Raw genomic sequence first — 7,153 nt, 5'->3', positions numbered from 1 at the left:
TGTATGTTGCGGGAAAGGGGGTGGATAAAACTTTCTCAGTCTTGAGGTTTTCTTTTTATCTATTCTCAGCAGCCAGTTGAAAAATATATAATGCCTTGCTTAAATTAGTAAGATGGGCCCTCTTTCTACCCCCTTCCGATATCTATGTCAGAAGCTTTCTCTATCCTTTTACATTAAATTAAAATCTTTGCTGCACAAAGCTCTGAGTGACTGAGACTGCATCTTTGGTCCTGGAGTTAAATCTTCTCCTTTGCAGACCGCAAATTCGACACCAAACACCATAAGCTATCAGTTTCTGGTTTGGTTTGTGGATTTCATTTTTTCTTACAATAATAAAAACAAAACCCAATAAGGGAAGATTTTATAGAGGACATGCATCAAGATCTGCCTGGCATGAAGTCTGTTGAGATTGCAGTGAGGCTCTGTTCCTGCTGATGCCAGGCTGTGCTCTGGTTCTTTGGTGATTTTCTCTCACTTTTTTTTGTGGGCTGTGTTCTTTACCTGTGGGAAACAAAGTCCAGCACTGGTTATCTCAAGTAATGGGTGTTTCCAGTTGTGTAGGTACTGGTCACCAGCAAGGAAAACAGACAAACCTGACTGATATGCAAGAACAAGAACCAAGGGCAATCAGGACCCTTGACCTGGAACTAGACCCAGGCCGGCTTCTAGGAGTCAGCAGCTGGAGTCTGTAGATGTCCAGTGGGGTTCAAACCAAACCAAACCACAGGCAAAATGAAAATTATATGCTCCGGCCAGTCTTGTTTAAAACCTCCCCTGCTCTCCACAGCTTTTCTCTGCTTTATCACTTCCATCCCCACAGTGATCCTGCATCCTCTCCTCTTGGGGCTTGTCACAACCCCAAGTCTCTGATCCCACACCCACTCCTGCGGCTTCTCTTCCCATATCCACTCAGCTTCATCCCTACCCTTGGCCTGAGAGGAGCTCCTAGCACAAGCTCCTGAGAGAGAATCTGATTGGCTCATTCACCACACTGAGCTGTCTACCAATTGGTTGACTGCCATTGGGTCAGGTGGCCCCACTAGGCCAATCAGCTCTGGCCAGTGGAGCCAGGTCATATGGTACAAGGCTGCCTCAGACCTTATGGAGTGTGGGTGTGGATGGTCCTATAGCTGACCTGCCTGCTGCTGAGGCCTCTGGAGAGGGCTTAGGGAAAGAGGTACGACCATTCCTGGTTGGACCCTTGAGATTTGCTGCTATCACTCACTGGGCTTGGCAGATGTTCAAAGCGACCATTTTCCTGAAAAAAGCTTTCATGCATTCCTCAGAAGCACCCTGATGGGGCAAATTTGTCCTTCAGTCCACAGGAAAAGTCTTCTCCTACATCTAGTAGCCAGTGTTTCCTTGATCAGCTCCGGTTGTATGGGGACCATCTGTCTGTGGAATCCTGGACAGAGCTTATAAATGGCTCCCTGCCAGCTCCCTCCTGCTTGGACCATATCTGGTCTAGGATAAGCTTGTGCCCTTTTATGCCCCAGTGTTGATAAAGGATAATTTTCTCCCAGTGTAGTTTTTTTTTTTCTCTCTCTCTCTTTCGGTTCAGCCCTATTGATGTAACATGTCATGCCAGCTCTCAAGCTCCCCAAACCTAAGAGACACAGGCCAAACATAGAAGGGTGTGTATCTTAGAGCCCCTTCTCTTACATGGGGCAGAATGTGATGTGGACAGATAGACTATAAACCTCCAAACTAACTATATGGGAAAAAAAGAATGAGAAAAATAAACACAAGAAAGCAAATCAAAACACCCAGTTCAGAAAGAAAGAAAAATACAAAAAGTGTGCTGTGTAGAAACAACCAGATAAGATGGAAGAACTAATTCCAAATGTATTAGTAATGACCATAAATAGAAATGAACTAAACTTGCCAAGTAAAAGCAACCATTACACTGGATTAGAAAACTAACCAGGGAATACTGCTTACAGCAGATAAAATGAATTATAAGAACACAAATACATGTTCAAATGATGGACATTTTACATGACAACTCATCTCATTTCTTTAAAATGTTAATGTTATCAAGAAGAAAAATTGAGGGTGTGTATAAATTGTTTTAGACTGAAAAACATGTTGGAAGCAAAACAATTAAATGAGAAAAATGATTATAAAAGCAATCTGGAATAACTGGGAAATTTTAAATATAGAAAGTATTTTACAAAACTAAGAAATTATGAATTTTATTAAATGTGATAGGCATGAAATTTTATGTAAAGCACATGATCCAGTTTAAAAATAGATGCAGATAAAGCAACTATGACCAATATAAATTTGTAATCTATACACTGGATATATGAATGGTCATTGTACTAGTCTTTCTAGTACTTTTTGTATATTAAAGTTTTCACATAAAACATCTTAAATTTTTCTGAAATTTGAACTTAATAATTTAAATAAAATAAAACTTTCAAAATTGTTTCTATAAATTATATAATTATTTTTAATTAAAAGAAGATATGCTAGGCCAGTGCTAACTAAAAATTGGTTAATTAGTAGTACTAATTAACTAAAAGCTTGTATAGCATTTTCATATTCTATAATATAGGCTTTAAAGCAAAAATGTTTACAAGACAGAAAGAAGATAAAAAGTGGGGCATAATAAGAAATACACTTGGTCTTTGTCCTTGGTTCTGGGCCAGAGCACCTAAAATCCTCAGAATTTCCCGAGTGATACGCTTGTCTTTGCTATTTTTAAGGAACCCCTTTGATCAACCTGAGTTTGTGCTAATGGGGTGACTTAGACCCTAAGATAGCCTTAGGATGGGGCTGGTCATCGGAAAGACTCAATGATTAGAGGGTTGGAAATTTCAGGCTACAGATCTCTAAGAAGAGAACATGGGAGAGGTTGCTGAAGATTAAGCTCTATAAAAACTGTTCAGGAGGAGACTTGAACTTCCTGGTGGTGAACATACCAAGGTATCCGGAGAGTGGCTGCCTGAAGAGGACAGGGAAGCTCCTTGCCTCCTCTGCTGCCACGCCTTGCTCTATGCATCTCTTCCACTTAGTGGTTCCTGAGTTGTATCCATTACAATAAATCACTAAACATAATCCAAGTGCTTTCCTGAGTTCTGTGAGCTTCTCTAGCAAATTATTGAACCATCAGAGGGGTTGTGGGAACCTGTGATTTTTAGCCCATTGACAGAAATACACGTGGCCTGGGACTTGCAAGTGGTGAACAGCATCTGAAAGTGAAGGAGGGCAGTCAGGGTGCTGAGCACTGACGTTGCAACGTCTGTGTTTAGTATCAAAATTGAACTGACTTGTTGAGCAACCAGTTGGTGTCTGGAACTCGGAGAATTAGTGGCTGGTGTTAAAAAATACTCCACAACAATTCTGATAAAAGTTGCAACTCAGTAGGAAACTATGATATTCTAAAATTGTTTGCATCTCATAAAAGTCCTCAAATAGGTACTGAAAATGTTAGCTTGTTGCAAGGGGAAACTAACAAATTGACCATGACAGTGGGAGATCTACAGACACCTCTCTCAGGAACTGATAAATTAAGGGTACACAAAAACCAGTAAAGATACAGAAGCTTTGAAGAAGTTACCTACAAGCGGGTTTAATGAACAAATACAGTACAATTGTGGAATACAGATTCTTTTGCACCACACACAAAGGAATGCTTATGAAACTGACCATGTCCTTGACCTTGAAGCAAGTCTGAACAAATTTCAAGGGACTGGTAAGACAAACATCATTTTTTCTAAACGTAATGCAATTAAGTTAGAAATCAATAACAAAGAGATAGCCAGAAAAATCCTATACTTTAAGACATTTTAGAACACACTATTCGATAAATTATGAGTCAGAGAAGGAAGCCCAATGGAAACTAGACAATATTTAGAACTAGACAATTACAAAAATATTAAGATATCAGTGTTTGAGTCATTCCACTAAAGAGATACCTAGAGAGGAATTTATACTATGAATTCTTACATTAAGAAAGAAAAAGGTGCAAATTAATGAGTTAATCAATGCAAAGATATAGAGGGAAGCAATACAACAGGAAAGACTAAAGATCTCTTCAAGAAAATTAGAGATATCAAGGAAATATTTCATGCAAAGATGAGCTCAATAAAGGACAGACATGGTATAGACCTAACAGAAGCAGAAGATGTTAAGAAGAGGTGACAAGAATACACAGAAGGACTGTGCATAAAAGATCTTCATGATGCAGATAATCACGATGGTGTGATGACTCACCTAGAGCCAGACATCCTGGAATATGAAGTCAAGTGGGCCTTAGAAAGCATCATTACAAACAAAGCTAGTGGAGGTGATGGAATTCTAGTTGAGCTATTCCAAATCCTGAAAGATGATGCTCTGAAACTGCTGCACTCATATGCCAGCAAATTTGGAAAACTCAGCAGTGGCCACAGGACTGGAAAAGGTCAGTTTTCATTCCAGTTCCAAAGAAAGGCAATGCCAAAGAATCCTCAAATTACCACGCAGTTGCACTCATCTCACACGATAGTAAAGTATTGCTCAAAATACTCGAAGCCAGGCTTCAGCAATACGTGAACTGTGAACTTCCAGATGTTCAAGTTGAAAATTAGAGAAGGCAGAGGAACCAGAGATCAAATTGCCAACATCTGTTCGATCATAGAAAAGGCAAGAGAATAACAGAAAACAATCTATTTTTGCTTTATTGACTATGCCAAAAGCTTCGACTGTGTGGATCACAATAACCTGAAAAATTCTGAAAGAGATGGGAATACCAGACCACATGACCTGCCTCTTGAGAAATCTGAATGCAGGTCAGGAAGCCACAGTTAGAACCGGACATGGAACAGCAGACTGGTTCAAAGTAGGAAAAGGATGTCAAGGCTGTATATTGTCACCCTGCCTATTTAACTTATATGCAGAGTACATCATGAGACACGCTGGGCTGGAGGAGGCACAAGCTGGAATCAAGATTGCCAGGAGAAAGATCAATAACCTCATATATGCAGATGACACCATGCTTATGGCAGAAGGTGAAGAGGAACTAAAGAGCCTCTTGATGAAAGTGAAAGAGGAGAGTAAAAGAGTTGGCTTAAAGCTCAACATTCAGAAAACGAAGATCATGGCATCTGGTCCCATCACTTCATGGCAAATAGATGGGGAAACAGTGGAAACAGTGGCTGATTTATTTTTCTGGGCTCCAAAATCACTGCAGATGGTAACTGAAGCCATGAAACTAAAAGACGCTGACTCCTTGGAAGGAAAATTACGATCAATCTAGACAGCATATTAAAAACCAGAGACATTACTTTGCCAACTAAGGTCCGTCTAGTCAAGGCTATGGTTTTTCAAGTGGTCATGTATGGATGTGAGAGTTGGACTATAAAGAAAGCTGAGCACTGAAGAATTGATGCTTTTGGACTGTGGTATTGGAGAAGACTCTTGAGAGTCCCTTGGACTGCAAGGAGATCCAACCAATCCATCCCAAAGGAGATCAGTCCTGGGTGTTCATTGGAAGGACTGATGTTGAAGCTGAAACTCCAATATTTTGGCCACCTCATGTGAAGAGCTGACTCATTGGAAAAGACTCTGACGCTGGGAAAGTTTGAGGGCAGGAGGAAAGGGGACGACAGAGGATAAAATGGTTGTATGGCATCACCAACTTGATGGACATGAGTTTGGGTGGACTCCGGGAGTTGGTGATGGACAGGGAGGCCTGGCGTGCTGTGGTTCATGGGGTCTCAAAGAGTTGGATACGATTGAGCGACTGAACTGAACTGAACTGAATGAGTTAATCATCTAATTTAAGAAGATAATAACAGAAAGAATCATATAGATGGCCAATGAAGAGAAGGGAAGTGAAAATCATTCAGTCATGTCCCACTCTTTGTGACCCTATGGACTATACAGTCCAAGGAATTCTCCAGGCCAGAATACTGGAGTGGGTAGCCTTTCCCTTCTCCAGGGGATCTTCCTAACCCAGGGATCGGACCCAGGTCTCCTGCACCGGGCATATTCTTTACCAGCTGAGCCACAAGGGAAGCCCAGATGGCCAATAGGTAAATGAAAAAATGCTTAACAGTAATAATCATCAGGGAAATGCAAATCAAATCGACAATGAGATATCAGTGCATGGCTATTATCATAAAGGCAAGAAATAACAAATGTTGGTGAGAATGTGGAGAAAAGACAAGCCCTGTCCCCTGTTGGAGGGAATGTAAATGGGTGGGACCACTATGGAAAACAGTAAGAAGGTTCTTCAAACAATTAAAAATAGAACTACCATATGATCCAGGAATTCCCCATCCTGGTATTTATCCAAAGAAAAGAAAAAATTTAATTTGAAAAGATATGCGCACTCCAATGTTTGTCCCAGCATTATTCACAACATCCAAGATACAGAGAAAACCCAAGTGTCCATCAGTCGATAAATGGATGAAGAAACTGTAGTATACAAAATGTTTTTGGTGGTTAAAAAAATTTTTTTTAATTTAAAAAAGGTGTTGATTCACTGCAAACTAAAAAGTGAAAAAAATTGTGGTATATACATATGGAACAGGACAGTATTCAGTCATAGGAAAGAATGAAATCTTGCCACTTGTAACAGTATAAATTGACCTTGAGGGCATTATGCTAAGTGAAATAAGTCAGATAAATGCAAATACTGTATGATCTCACTTATATATTGGATCTTTAAAAAGACTCATGCTTATTGACACAAAGACCAGACGGTGGTTGGCAGAGGTGGGGCTTGGGGGGTGGTCAAAGCGGGTGAGGGAGGTCAAAATGTACAAACTTACAGTTATAAGATAAATAAGTTATGAGGATGTAATTTACATGGTTCAGTTCAGTTCAGTTCAGTCGCTCAGTCCTGTCCGACTCTTTGCGACCCAATCAATCGCAGCACACCAGGCCTCCCTGTCCCTCACCAACTCCCGGAGTTCACTCAAACTCACGTCCATCGAGTCGGTGATGCCATCCAGCCATCTCATCCTCTGTCGTCCCCTTCTCCTCCTGCCTGCAATCCCTCCCAGCATCAGAGTCTTTTCCAATGAGTCAACTCTTCACATGAGGTGGCTAAAGTATTGGAGTTTCAGCTTTAGCATCAGTCCTTCCAAAGAACACCCAGACCTGATCTTCATCAGAAGGACTGGTTGGATCTCCTTGCAGTCCAAGGGACTCTCAAGAGTCT

This window comes from Capra hircus, chromosome 29 (assembly GCF_001704415.2).
Source record: "Capra hircus breed San Clemente chromosome 29, ASM170441v1, whole genome shotgun sequence".
NCBI lineage: Eukaryota > Metazoa > Chordata > Mammalia > Artiodactyla > Bovidae > Capra > Capra hircus.
The sequence above is the reverse complement of the archived record's forward strand: the minus strand, read 5'-3'. Positions refer to the sequence as shown.